Genomic DNA, 13,546 nt, shown 5'->3' with positions numbered 1-13,546 from the left:
GAACGGAAATCATGTCGCTGGTTAAATGATAACGTCACCCTGCTGCTATATTTAAGACCGGGAGCAGGTGGATAGCTTCACTATGCTGGCAAATTGCCCGCTGATGCTGGATGTAATTACCAGCGAAACGTCGTACTCAAAAATTTTAAATGTTGTGGATTCACTCAACACACCGGTGGGCTAAAGTAGTGAAATATTTGTCTTTTGTCAACGTGACACATTTTTTACTGATTGGCCGTGTCGGGTGGTGGAGGGTTGTGAGACATTTATAAATAACGCGATCCAACCCAAAAATCTTTATTATGAATAATATTGGTCGCGAAAGCCTACGTGTTAAACTCACTTGTTGTGTTCGAGCTGGAGATTCAAACTGGGAAGTAGTACTCAGCCATGGCATGGCACCAGTGTGAATACTACAGTACAGAACGTCACATCATCTCCACATCAGGATGTCCCAGTATATTTCTGGATCCCATTAATCTGACCTTTTTAATTTGTCACCAAAGTCCTTCAGGTATTTTCTTAAGGTGAGAGCACAGGTCACGTGTAGCCATCAACGTTGCACCTAGTCTGGCAGAAGTGCACTCATTACATACAAAGTGCTTGCCATAATTGAACCACAATACCTTGCTGATCTCGTCAAGGAGCACAAATTGTGTTCCCCTTCCCCCTCCAGCTGGTTGTTATTCTCTCCCCCCCCACCGCCCCGTTTTGCTTCCCCATTTAAATGTCATCGTTCCCCCTAACGTGAGGTCCCCACTTTGCTGGGTCAGCGCACCCTATTCCCCTTTTTTTCTTCCAATTTATTGTGATTCCGTCGTGCGAGAATGGAAGACTGTGGATTTTCTATGACCTGTTGCCGGAACTTTTCAGTGGGGTATGTCGGGCTTGCATTTATTGTTGTAAAAACATTAACAAAATAGCATGGCTTTAAGTTAGCTAACGTGAGCGACTGTGAAAAGGGGAAGAGAAAAAGCGAAGTGGTGGTGATGAGACTGAAGGAAGTAGTCTCCAACTGTATAATTCATGCTTAGCTTACACGATATGTCGAATTGCACAAGGCGTTCTTTACTAGGGTCCCATATTTCTCCATGAAGCTCTTGTCCCTTCATTTGTCAGAGGTAATCAATCGGCGATATTTACAGGCATGCTCGGACCAGGTGCACATTAAGTGGTTCGTCCGTAGGTCATGAATGGACACTTCTTGAATAGCGGTTCAATCGGGTACGGAGGGGAAAGACTTGATTTTCCTCCAGAAAACCTGTCATCACATAATCGAAAGCTACAGCCCAGTCAACAATTACCACACAGAAAAACCCGTCTAGCTAATTTCGTTCTGCACGTTATTTGGTTAAATTCCAGCTGTGAGAATTAACATATCAGTTGGATGTTCACGCGATGAGAATTGCACTCTTACGGGTGGGGAAGTGCTGCCCTCTAACCTCTGCGGACCAGTGTCACTTAGAGTAGGGATGTCTAAGGTAGCTCTTTAAATTAGGCTAAATGTGGTGTTTATGGATGTAACAGGGCATCCCCCCACCCTCCCGGACTTAGCCCGTTATTTTTTATGAAAAACAATTAATCTGTTTTAATTTACTTCATCACGCCATCTGAACGATGGACTGACTCTTGGGCATCTTTCTTCCTCTGGCTACCACTCAGTCGTTATTCTCGGGCCAGTGCCCAAGCACAGCCACTTTTATTCACGTCTCAGACAAGCGAATGTTCCTGAATCCGCGTCTTTCTCTTTCCGTCTTCTCGCTACAATGCCCAGCAACTTATTGTTACATTTGCTTAGTCAATGTCCATGCTCCCTGAACCATATCTCAGAGTAGGAAAATATTACTCTTCTCAAGACTCATGGAACATTCAGTAATTAATTAACTGCATGTGTGTGTGTGCAGAGGCTCTGTGGTTATGAGCATGGAACTATTTTAGTCGTGAGATGGTACATTCCCGATAAAGCTCCGCTGGCTTCGTGGTTCTGACCACGCAGAACAGGTGTGATCTACTTACTGTTTGCACTGTACGTACAGTAGAGGGGGGGGGCTCACACAGCCAGGACAGGCAACAGGAAACCTCTGCCTGGGGTGTAGGGGGTGAGACGATTGGTGAATTGTGATGTCAAAGCCATTTAACAAGAACGAAACCGCCACACTCTCATTGCATGGAGTTAACTATCGCAATAGAGATTCAGAGTGGAGTCCGAGCAGAGTGACACAAAAGTCAGGTAGACCAATTGCCCTCAACAATGTTGGATATCCCTTCGGATAAGACGCAGCTGTACAACATCTCAGAATGCGTGTAGTGTGAGCAGACAGCAAATGTGGACCGGGATTTAAACGATGATGGAGACAAAAAAAGGTTGTACAAGATCAGGTTAGGATTTAGATATCGAACAATGGACTTGTTATTACAGACGGATAGACTCGATGAGCTATGAGCTCCATTTCACATGTGTCCAGTCACAAAACGTGGTTCGGCAATAGTGGAAAATTACAGAGGAAGTTACGCAGATAAATTAACAATGATACGCAAACTCAATTGTACATACACTCAATTATACAGAAACTAATGTGTATGTACACTAAATTTGACATACACTCAATTTTACGTCAATTCGTGTACTTAAACTCAATTGTACATACTCAATGATACATAAACTCGTGTGTATGTGTAGTGTAGCACAAGTTCGAGATGAGGTAATTGCAGAAGGCACCTTCTTTATTGTAACACCCTTCGGCCGTTCACACACAGGATCGCCTTCTTCGCTCTCGTTGCCATACAGCGCAGCCTTGACACAACCCTAAACGCGTTGCAAAGACGGCGTCGACTGAGACAGTAAACAAGTGTCCGGCCATGCAATTATCGAGTGAAGGCGGCAGCGATGAAGGCGGCGAAAACGACAACGACGGCGACACGAGTCCACTCCAAGAACCGGCAGCCCGGAGCTCTCGCTCTCTGCTGCTTTTATTCTACTCGGCGTGGCCTGGCTCTGCCCTGGCCGCACCTCCCTTCTCGAACCCACTAGCGGGTTCCAGGGACTTCCCAATGAGGTCTTCCGTGACCCTTGTCCCAGTTCCTCCACTCTGCCGGCACACGTGTGTATATGCTCGACGGCGTGTGCGCAAACTGTCCACCGCAGTTGCTGCTGCTAGCAAAAGTCGGCGCTTTGTCACCACACATGTGAACTCAACTGTACAGGGCGGTCCAGATTTCTTATGACACCCAATGAATTGGGCTATAACCTTTCCTTTGCTTATTCATTTGAATACATTTGCTCGAATGGACAATGTTCTCCAAAGGACATGTGCCTAATCATCGTGTACTAAATGTACAATAATGATGATATTTAAGAAAATTATTACATGTCATTTTTATGTTGCTTATATTACACACCCATTGGTATGCGAAAATATGAAGTTTCATAGAATTAAATGTGGGTCACAAGACATCTGGACCACCCTGTACATACTCTCAATGATATGTAAGCTCGTGTATGTAAACTCAAAACACCATTGAATTCGTACACACGCGGCAACATGAGATTTAGGAAGGTTGAGCAATTGGAAGTGTGGAGGCATGGCCTTAAATGCCCCACGTATGGTTGCACTTGGCAACCCTTGCCAAGAGTTAGTCACGCGCAGCGGTTCTGAAAACCTGTGGATCTGAAATCCTTACAGTGATTTTGATGTGTACAACGAGCATACAGACAAGACACACTGATCCACAACATGAAACACATGCCTTACTAACACAGAACACGCTAATACACAACATAAAACACATGCCTTCTTCCCAACACCATGTTGACAAGACACGTCAAAATAGTGTCTGAAACGAAATCTTGAGAATGGCTATCATAGCACAGCCTATCATATGCTGAAAATAAAAATCTGTCCTGTTTGGGGCATACACCCCCATCCTATATGTTGATTCCTTTGATAAGATAACATCCCATAATGTGAAGCTAATTTTACTTAAATTATCCACTTGGTCTAACTTTGGAAATGGTTATATTACAATTGTTTTTGTTTAAAAAGACATTTTATTGAAAGCATGACCTTCCTGTGAAAGCAATTTTTTCCTGAAACTCAGCCATATATTTCCATAAAATATTTCCATTACGAAATTAGAGCCTTCACCACGAACATGAAGCTGGGTCAATGCAGCCGAATCCCTTATATGTGTAGTGGATCCAACTGAGTCGCAGACATACTTCTTAGAGGCAACACATTTATTACACCAACACGAATACACAAAGGAGTAGCTGCCCCTTTACCAGATAACAGCCTAGGGTGGTGGACCACCCAGCTAACTACACTAATACACTGGGAGTTAGCTACAACGGACCGGACCCCGGCTCGGGTCCCGGACCACGTGTTGGAGACTCTTCTTGACGTAGAACGTAGATCTTCAGATGATGGTAGCAATGCTGAACTCCGGTCCCTGTGGGGACCTGGTTTATTTGTTCCCGGGTCGGGGCCGGCTCCGCCCTTGGCCCAATCCACCTTCGAGAGAGGGCTCTGGCTCCCTCTCGACTCTTCTTGAGACAACGTTCCCCAGACACGTGACCACCCCTTAGCCCCCACCTAGGGGCCCCATGTAGACTTTACCAGTCACGTGCCTTCGGGGTCAACCAGAGTGCTGCTACATACATGATGTCCACGATGTGAGTACATCGCACGCCGTGCCCCTCTAGGGCTGGCACCACACAGTGGCATTCGTGATGTCACTACATATGTCGACGACTCTGCTACCGATTGCTCGCAATAGAAACAAAACCCGACTTTTAGGTGATCTGCTAAGCTGTGTTTAGTGACGAATTTCATCACCATCGAATATCCATAATATAGGTTGTTTGGGTGAGATCATGTAAATATAAATGTGTCGTTACACCCGCCACCACCCGACACAGCCAATTAGTAAGGTTTGTCATGTAAACAGAATATGCCAATTCGTTACTAGTACGGCACACCGGAGTGTTGGAGAGAAAAATCCACAACATTTACAATCTGAGTATGTTTCGCCAGTAATTATAACTAGCTTCATCATACAACAGCCAGATTTGTGGAAAAACCCTCCTGTTTTGTTATAAAAAAAGGGATAGATGTGACTTGTGAGCCCTTTACAGTGGGTATCCATTGCCGTTATGGTTATTCACATAGTAATAAACGTAGATTATGCATGCACATTGTTCTTGTACTTCCCTGTTGTTTGCATTCAATAAAATAGCAGTACCAGTTATAGTGTGCATACAGGTGTAGTGGGCTCAAACGGCGACTCAGGCTTAACGTTTGAGGCAGCACATTTATTTATTTATTAACACCAACACCTAACACAAAGGGGTAACTGCCCCTTTACTAGATAACCTATGGTGGTGGTCCACCAGGCTAGCTACTCTAACACTCAGAGTAAGCTACGACGGACCGGACCCCAACTCGGGTCCGGGTCTGTGTGTTGGAAACTCCTCTTCAGGCATTGAACGTAGATTTCTTCAGGAAGACAACAGCAGCCGGTCCCACTGGGGAACCGACTTATATCCCCGTGGCGGGGCTCGCTCCGCCCCTGGCCACGACCCGCTTCTCGAATATTCAAAGAGGATCTCCACCCCGACACATAATCACCCCCAGCCCCCGTTTGGGGGTCCCCGGGTAGACGCCTCAGGTCACGTGTCCTTCGGGTTCAACCGGAGTGCCATGGCTCCCTGCAACCCCATTCCGAAGTTATCACTCTCGCACCCCATCCTGTAAAGGTCGGCACTGCATGTAGAGCGGGGTGCCATCACTCACTGTCAGTCAGTCAGTGCTCCCCTGAGCCCTGCAAGGGCCGGTACTGCATCCCCATTCAGTGGTGTCCACGATGTCAAAACATCGCATGGCATGCATTTCCCAGGCCGGCCACACACAGTGACATGCAGCGATGTCGCTACACAGGTAATTCCCATTCATGTAAGCAATGTACTGTATAGGCATGCATTTAAGCAATTCATTATATGATGATTCGCTTCCAAGCAGCACTAACCCTGTAGCTATCCGAACGGTTAAAATAATTTAGATTTCTCACAATTTCAATAGATTAACTAATTAATCTTGAAGAGTAGTAACTATTTTGGCACAGAACTTCAACATTATCAAAATCAATTTAGTGTCGTTGTTGATACGTGTGTTCTGCCACTGCCAACATTTGTACTTGAGAGCATTTAACATTTATTTGGTGTTCTTTTAGTCTTGTGCTGCTCATTGGTCCTGTCAGTCAAACATAGCATTTTCCACAAGTGCAATTAATCCGGTAGACACCTTCTGTTGATAGCTTCGGTAATACATCTGTAAAGACAGTACGGAGCGATAGAGGGACAGTATGGTTCCTAATGGACGTGATAATGATGATTTATGGGACAAGCGTTGACAGGATCACGTGAGGGGAAGCACGGGATCTCAGGGCGGAGATTGACAGATCCAGGTGCGGTGAGCGATAGTTCGGGAATAGGGGCGTGGCCGGATCGGGCGAGGCATAAGAGTCGGCGTGAACTGGACCTGGGGGCTGTTGGTGTGGAATCATCGTCGGCATCGTCACCTTGGAACGGATCGTCTCCATCGTCTTCGAGTTGTCTTGAGACTAGAGCTATGTTATCTCAGAATAGAGTCGTCTAACTTCCCAAGTGTATATAGTCACTCGTGGTTACTCGTTGATATGTCAGCGGACTTTATACAGAAAGACAAGACGATATCTCTGAGAGCTACATTACACATTTTAGTACAAGATATTATGTATCATGCCAAATCTGACTCGGATTATTTAATAAACGCGTTGCCTCCTCAACACTGTGTGTGCTCCTCAGTCGACATACACTACACGTGCATCGTGCACAAAATGAGCACACCTCCCCACACCAGAGTCAGACGAGGAGGGGAGTGTGGGATCGAGATTGTCCCATGAGAACAAAGTGGCAGACGGAGCCCGTGGCACCAGGGCTCTCAGCCACGCGAGGGCATGTATCAGCATGGTCCAACCAGCATAAAGAATACAACAATGCTATTAGAATGTACCTCATCCAAAAAAAAACATTTATAAATTAAAGTCTGCAAAGTAGCTTGGTGGTTTGCATGTTCACTTGAAAGAAAATCTGAGTTCCAAACGTTATTTTAAGGAGGATGAGGATGGTAAGGTTTTTATTCTAGACACTAGGGGCCACCACACAGAAAAAAATAGGCAATATTTGGCTCTCACACGGGGGGGACTGAGTAGAAATAGAGTGGACGTTCTAAGAAAATTTAATTACCTGGGGGATTAAATGATCCAGAAGAGACTCAGCATATATTGTTTTTTTTATCTCTGCGCCTCTACCAAGTCTGTACATCAAGTTAACTCAGAAATCATTCACACGACCATATTGGCTATAAGTTCATCAAGCCCCATTGTGAAAAGTGGAGTCTCCGGCTCTTATCCATTTTGTCTCTCTGGCCTCTCTTTGTATATGCTGTGAAGAAGGGTAATTGCCAGAAACGTCGCCTATTATATTCTTCATGTTAAGGCCAAACCCACAGTGTTAACGACGCGGGCGTTGAATTTTCTTTCATTTTTTTTTTAATATAGATTGGCCACTGCTGTGTTTAAATTATAATTCTTGACGTATATAATTGGCCCATAGAACTGCATACGGCCTATTTCTGTCGAACTTAAGCCTCCGATAAAAAGGAGAAATCACACATGGTGGTGGTGGTGATGGTAATGCTGGAAGGATCCGGATATCTGGGTGATTGGGAATGGAATGACCCACCTATGGGTTGAGTCCATGCTGCACACCCCTCTTGTAGACCACCTGCTAACGTAGAACAGGGCACACACACAGACCATACCCTAATAAGAGAGCGCGCACATACGCCTAAGAGGTCCCATCTTCACCTGGCTCCGCAAAATCCTTGGGCTGCAGTCCCCGAGCTGCGTTCTTTGTCACCGTTTTACGTTTCAATCGTCAATTTCCTACTACTCACCAGCGCCTCCTTCCCTGGTTTCTCCCTGGTCAGCATTAACGCCACCTTCATCCAGCCAGCTGGTCAGCATTAATTCCAACTTCCTGCTGCCTGGCTCATGCTGCATTTTAACCTCTCGGTTTTCAAAGGACATTCCTAGATAAACTCGTCCTCACCCCTCTCGTTTATCTCATACATCCTTCAATTTGTCTAAATGTTCACAGTAAGCATAATACAACAACAATAAATAATCCCAATCATGATACTATGTTTTAAATGAGGACCAACCTAAGACATACTTACACCACTGCAGATTCTGCATATTCACATGAGTGTAGATTTTGTTCACGATCTAGCACACTTGTTCACATCTCGTAATACAGCAGTATTGGTGTAACAATGATGATTTCCACTTGTAACGCGCCGCACAGCAATCGCTCACTCCTCTTGAAGAGAGAGAGGACGATTCAGAGGTGCCAGTAACCACAAACAAGCAGACAGCCACGCAATAAAGTGGAACCAACAATCCTCCAAGCTCTGCGGTCTTCTGTATGAGAAGTTTCTATCAGCCAATTCATAAGTGGTAGAAAACCGGAGCACCTAGAGAAAACCCACGTATGCGAGGGGGAAACACTTTATTTAATAGAAACGAAAATGTGGAGAAAATGTTTTTATGTACTGCCCTCTCCTCACGAGCCAGGGAACGAGCACCTCCTCGACGCCCACTGAAAGAGAGTTTCACAACATTTGTGTGCGATCCACCAACCCTCACCCCCACAGTGCTGGATTACAGAGATTAGTACCACCGTATTACAGCATGAACCAAAAGTCTGAAACTGGTCCAGAGTTAATTTGCGTAAGTAAATAATATTGGTTTGAAATGTAAAGAGGCTGATTGACTAAAACATGTTGTTAATGTGTATTCAAATGAGGAGACAAAGCATGAATTCTGCCTACGAGTATAGTGCCGTTACCTATACGTTCTTTGAAATCTCAAATCATGTCAAGTACACATTTGCGTTGCTTTATTCTTTTGAACCATTACCAACGCTGTACCAAATAATTGGTATACATTTTGTAAGTCGACTCAACCACAATCGAGTTGATGGTGCATCGTGTAAACAACAGAATTGGGGAGACAAATGCAGCCTGGCGACCGCCTGATGTGCCTTGGTAGCTTCAGCAAATGCTCCAGCGCCATTTGCTGTTAAACTGCCTCGCCTAGTATACATGAGGTCGTGGATTCGAATGCGGGGTTTACATGTTCTCTCTGTGGTCGCGTGGATTTCTCCGGGTCCTCCGGTTTTTCCGTCCACTTCGTTGAGCTATCATTTTTGTCCAGGTTGTGCTTGAAAAATAGCTACAAAGCACAGTGGGGCTCATAAAATTCCGTGAAATGACTTATCGGAAATACAAAAAATCGTGGTCAAAGCAAATTTTTAATTGCGCAAGTCGTTTGGTACTTGGACCCGTGGTTCTTTTTTAATAAAAATTTTATTGAGGCATTGTGTGGCCCGATACATAAAGTTGTATTCCACATATACACCGTCAACATAAGCCAACCCGAGTATAAAAGGGGGAAGGGATGACAAGGGGAGAGATGGATATAATCGAAACACACCTGACATAAAGAAAATGAAAATTTGAGGCGACCTAAACGAGCATTTTTCCCCCATCTAATTTGCAGTGGTTATGCCCCTCAACCTCGGTCCCTGTCTCCCGACTTCCCATTCTGATAACTTATTTCAGGTGTTGTCTGATGTGAGAAATCTGGCCCTGAATCCCCCCTCCTTTCCCTTGAGCTTATGGCTCAGGTGTTCCATTCCATAATATGCCATAAACGTATTCTATTATTGTTTCCCGGTGGGTGGTTCATGGTTCTTGCAGTTAGTCAAAATATATATTTGAACTATGGTATTGAAGGTTTGGTGGTAGTGAAGGTGTAGTATCTTGAGGCTGCGGGAGGCAGTAATCTACATGAGGTCTCCTATATTGTTGGGGAAAAATCTGTGCCAGAACGGTCATTAAATAACCTTGTGGGCTCGCTGTAAAGCTTTGCAACATCCGGGCAACACCTGAAGGCAGAGATAATTCTGCACTTAGCCTGGAGGATATCTGGGGAAGTCTGAATAAATTTTCATAAATTTCACCCTGCTCTCATTGGTGAAGTATGCCCCATGCACAAACTTTATTTTAATTATTTGGAGTGAATGAGCGCTTGGACTGGCTTTAGAGAATTGCCATATACTGTCCCAAGTCTGCGGTGTGATTTCCTGGGGCAGAGACCTTTCCCACAATTTCGTGGTGGCCAGTTTCAAGACTGGGTCCCCCTCTCTCGTAAGCCAGTAGGCCTCGGATAAACTATATTTATGTTTAAGAGTCTCCAGCCACCTAATAATTGAGTGAGCTAAAATCCCGAGGTTCTTTTCCGGATATTTCACTCTTGCATCCATAATTTGTAGGTATCTGAAGAATTGAGAGTGTGAGATATCATATGTCATTCACAACTCTTCACCCTTAATAGACCAAGGATTTCCCTGCTGTCCCAATTTATGACCTTAAGGGGCATCCTCCGAATAAAATCGGTGCCAAAAAGGCAGGGCACAGCCAATGTCCTAGAAACCAACACCAGCCCTGTCAACTCAATGTTCCCAAAGAGGACTTTCGCCAATATTTGGTCTATAATGTCCAAACTCCTGCCATTCGCGGCGACACATGCACTATTGACCTGGCAAAGACAACAGGATCTCAGCGGCAAAGACTTAAAAATAAGCTCATAAATCATACTAGCCGATGCTCCTGTGTCAATCAGCACCCTGAACTCTATCCCCTGAACATGGCCAACTACCGCAGATGACCTCACCGCCGCCGCCACGACACGGTGCGCCAACGCGTTCCACTGCCCCGCGAACCGCGGCCACCCGTTCAACACCAAAGTCTGTCGCACGCGCGCCGTAACACGATGAGGGATGACGATGCACGAAGCCGACGCGCTCAACAAGGGGGATGCATGACGAAACCAGGAGCGGCGGTGATGCCGATGGGAGAACCGGCGTTTGGAGCCATCCGACCGACTGCTGTGGAGACTGGGGACACAGGGACACCTCAAGCAGCGGCAACGACAAAGGCACCATCGCCGGAGACAGCGCCGGCGGCGAGAGAGAGAATGGCTGGCCGACCTTGCCGGCTGGAGCCGGTGAAGTAGTTCGTGGTGGTGGGCGGTGTGGGGGGCCTTCATCCGACGGTTGAGGTCGCTTATCAGGTCTTGGACTGGTCCGAGGCTGAAGCACTGAAAGCATTGCCGATGGCCTTGAACGATGAGACCTTCGCCATCTTCAAGCTGATACTGGCAGAGTGGAGGACCTCACTGCAAACGGCTTGTCGCGAGATGGTAGAGGTCTTCGATCCGCCATCAAACGCCAAGAAAACATTTCAGCAGTGCAGGCGCCAGGAAGCCAAGTTGCCCCTCGCCTAGCGCAGTGCTCTAATGGTGCTCTGTGTCGTGGCGAATGGGGGTAACATGGAAATCATGGGCCAAATCGAGGCGCAGGAAAAACATTGGGAAGCTCGCCTTGACGGGACCCATATTAGTTTCAAACACGCCGGGGGGTTCCATGCCCTGTTGAGAATCGATTTATTTAAAACAATTGCCTTCTCTGAATACTCACGGACCAGGGTCAGTGAGTGAAAAAGTGTACTGAGAAGGAGGTGCCAGTAAATGCGCTGGTCAATGAGTCTGTGAGTGCAAATGTTGCTAACGTTGCAGTACCGAAAACAAATAGTCAAACGCAGGCCGTTTTGCCAATTGTAATTCCTCCGTCAAATGTGGCGACCCACAGGTTGACATTAGCAGGGGCGCAACCGGTTCAGAGAACGAACAAAAAACCGTTCCAACGAGTATTGAATATCGGGGAGCATCCAATCACTCTTCAGACGGGGACTGTGCTAGCACGTGAGCGATGCCGATAGCTCTCAAAACGGAGGACCCAATGGAAACGGTGGTAGCTGGAGTCGCTAACGATGTTCCATCAGCTGAGGAAAATTTGTTAGACAGGCTGTGTGATGAAAATGAGGAGTTGTCAGAAACACAAAGGAACAAACTAAGATAATTACTCCTGCAATTCTTGGATGTATTCACCAGGGGACAGTTTGGCATAGGCCGCACGTCCTTGGCAGCGCATCACATTGACACGGCAAATTCGCCCCCTATTCGGCTAACTTCGTATCGCATGAGCCCCAAAGAGAAACTACACGTGCAACAGGCTGTGGATGACATGCGAGCAGTGGATGACATGTAAGCAGCGGAGATAATTTATCCATCCACCAGCCCTTTGGAGGCTCCGGTTGTGCTGGTGAAAAAGGCAGATGGCATTGTAAATTTTAGTGTTGATTTTCGTCGTCTAAATAAGGTTACATTGGCTGATGCATGTCCACTCCCGCGCATTGACGAATGATTAGACGCATTGTCAGGGGTAAAAAAAAAATCCACACTGGTCTTGCTCTCGGGATTTTGGCAACTGCCCTTGAAATAGGCCTCGAAGCCCGAAAACAGCGTTCCGTCCACTTCAAAGGCTATATCAATTTAATCGTCCCGATCTGTCTTCAAACTGCACCTGCTACATTCCATAGGCTAATGGAACTTGATTAGTAGAACTAAAATGGGACTCGTGCCTAATATACCTGGTTTAAGTCATCGTTTTCAGTCGCTCGTTGGACGAACAGTTATGCCGATTGCATGCGGTATTATCCAGGGTACGCACAGCCAACTTAAAACGAAAACCGTCAAAATGTTATTTGATGCAAACATCAGTGCGATATCGGAATCACCTGGTGAGCGAGTTGGGTGTTGCTGCGGATGCCGAGAAAACTGCATGCGTGCGAAATTGGCTGACCTCCAAATCCGTGGGTGATATACACAGTGTTGTTGGCTTCCCATCTTATTGTCCGAAAAATGTCCACAATTGTGAAGCCCCTGGACGATTTGACAGCCAAGAACCACAAGTTTCACTGGGGGATAGATGAGGAAACTACCTTTGTCACGCTGCGCGATTTGCTCACAGATGCTCAGTCCCCGGCATACCCGAATTTCTCCCTGCCCTTCATTCTAGACACAGATGCCGGTGATCTGGGGATAGGGTCTGTTTTGTCTCAGGTGAAGGGCGGGGTTTTAAGTGGTCATTGCCTATGGTAGTCGCGTGTAACTCGCCGAGAATTGGTGGCAATTGTGTACTTTGTACTGCTACACAGACCCTACATATACGGCAGAAATTTGCAATCCACACCGATCACGCCGCCCTACAGTTATTTTGGGGCATAGACCGACCGTCGGGTCAGCTGGCGTGCTGGCTAGAGAAATTACAGGAGTACTCAAACCAAATTGTACATCGGAAGGGCCTAAAATATAGAATTGCCGACGCATTGTCAAAGCTGCCCCAAGGGGACCCGTGTGTTTGTGTACATCGGGTGCTGGGTGATGTAAGTCTACGATCCTGGAAACGCTGGTGATGATAGCAGCAGTTCAGCCCGTTGAACTACGAGCAAAGGAACCCTGCAGGGACTGCTTTTAGGTCTGA

General features: G+C 46.2%; 1 long non-coding RNA gene across 1 annotated transcript; it reads right to left on the bottom strand.

The window, feature by feature from the left end:
* Positions 1-1,715: 1,715 nt before the first annotated feature.
* Positions 1,716-13,267, bottom strand: LOC144737868 (uncharacterized). The gene is made up of 3 exons (XR_013589092.1): positions 7,781-13,267; positions 2,720-2,806; positions 1,716-2,085 (listed from the first exon to the last, which is right to left on the bottom strand). It is a non-coding gene; the product is annotated as an uncharacterized LOC144737868 (long non-coding RNA).
* Positions 13,268-13,546: the final 279 nt, after the last annotated feature.

This window comes from Lampetra planeri, chromosome 74 (genome assembly GCF_965212315.1).
Source record: "Lampetra planeri chromosome 74, kcLamPlan1.2.h2, whole genome shotgun sequence".
Taxonomy (NCBI): domain Eukaryota; kingdom Metazoa; phylum Chordata; class Hyperoartia; order Petromyzontiformes; family Petromyzontidae; genus Lampetra; species Lampetra planeri.
The sequence above is the reverse complement of the archived record's forward strand: the minus strand, read 5'-3'. Positions and strand labels throughout refer to the sequence as shown.